The 1,122-nt window shown below is 31.1% G+C and overlaps 1 long non-coding RNA gene across 1 annotated transcript; it reads right to left on the bottom strand.

Annotated features, from left to right (window-relative positions):
• Positions 1-537: 537 nt before the first annotated feature.
• Positions 538-907, bottom strand: LOC108203880 (uncharacterized). Its single transcript, XR_001803569.2, has 3 exons — positions 833-907; positions 697-747; positions 538-614 (listed from the first exon to the last, which is right to left on the bottom strand). It is a non-coding gene; the product is annotated as an uncharacterized LOC108203880 (long non-coding RNA).
• Between the last annotated feature and the right edge of the window lie 215 nt (positions 908-1,122).

Below are 1,122 nucleotides of genomic sequence, written 5' to 3'. Positions count from 1 at the left end.
CACAATGGAAAGTGGCTCAGGATAGGAACTTCAAGGTACCTCTTCAATCTTCATTAGCAGGAGATGGTATTATGGGCAAAGCCTCAACAAGACACAGTAAAGATGACAGCGGATGCATCAGTTTTTTCTGACCGGGGTTTTTGTGGCATTGGCATTATTATTCACAGACCATATATATATATATATATATATATATATATATATATATATATATATATATATATATAAATATATAGACACACATACACACACCATTAGAGAGAGAACCCATAGAACCCTTACCTAGTATTAGTTAGGGTTTTGCAGCAGAACTTCACATGCAAAAAATGTCAATACCTATGTATTATATTTTAAAATTATTTTTGAACACACACAACCATGAAAAAACATCAAAAAAAAATTCAGATTTAGATACTAAAAATCTATTTAAAGCATCGGTTCTCTCTTCAGCGCGACCCATATATATATATATTTTATTTTATTTTTTGAAACCGAACTAAGATGAATATATTAAGTAACAAAAACTGATAAGAACTTACCCATCAACTTTCTCAGTCCTTTGAGACTTTGCTCTTTTGCTTGGTCTCTTAGCAGCTTTGTGATTCACAGAAATCCTTAATCAAAATAATAATAATAATAATAATAATCAGCCTAGAAACCAAATTCAGATCAACTTAATAACAACATAAAACTTACTTGGTATTGGTATCAGTTTTCTTGGTGGCAGATTTGTGATTCACAGAAATTCTAAATAAAAATAATAAGAATAAGAATAAGAATCAGTCTAGAAACCAAATTCAAATCAACTTAATAACAACATAAAAAAACTTACTTGGCATTGGTATCAGTTGTCTTAGATGTTCCAGACATTGATCTGGTGACAAACATGATGAATTCCTACAACCAAGGATCAAATAGTTAGGAAACTCAATTCCTAGTTCCAATACACGTTGTAATAAACTGATACATGCACTTCCGGTTCATTTTCACACTGAAGAGGTGGCGGTGCTTTTTCCCTATAAATAGCATCCTGCACTCCGTTGTTTAGATACTAGAGAAATTTTGTATTACTACACAATACTACTACAATACATATATTTCTATCTCTTGAGATCAATAGTT

The sequence above is a fragment of the Daucus carota genome, chromosome 8, assembly GCF_001625215.2.
Source record: "Daucus carota subsp. sativus chromosome 8, DH1 v3.0, whole genome shotgun sequence".
NCBI classification, from domain to species: Eukaryota; Viridiplantae; Streptophyta; class Magnoliopsida; order Apiales; family Apiaceae; genus Daucus; species Daucus carota.
The sequence above is the reverse complement of the archived record's forward strand: the minus strand, read 5'-3'. Positions and strand labels throughout refer to the sequence as shown.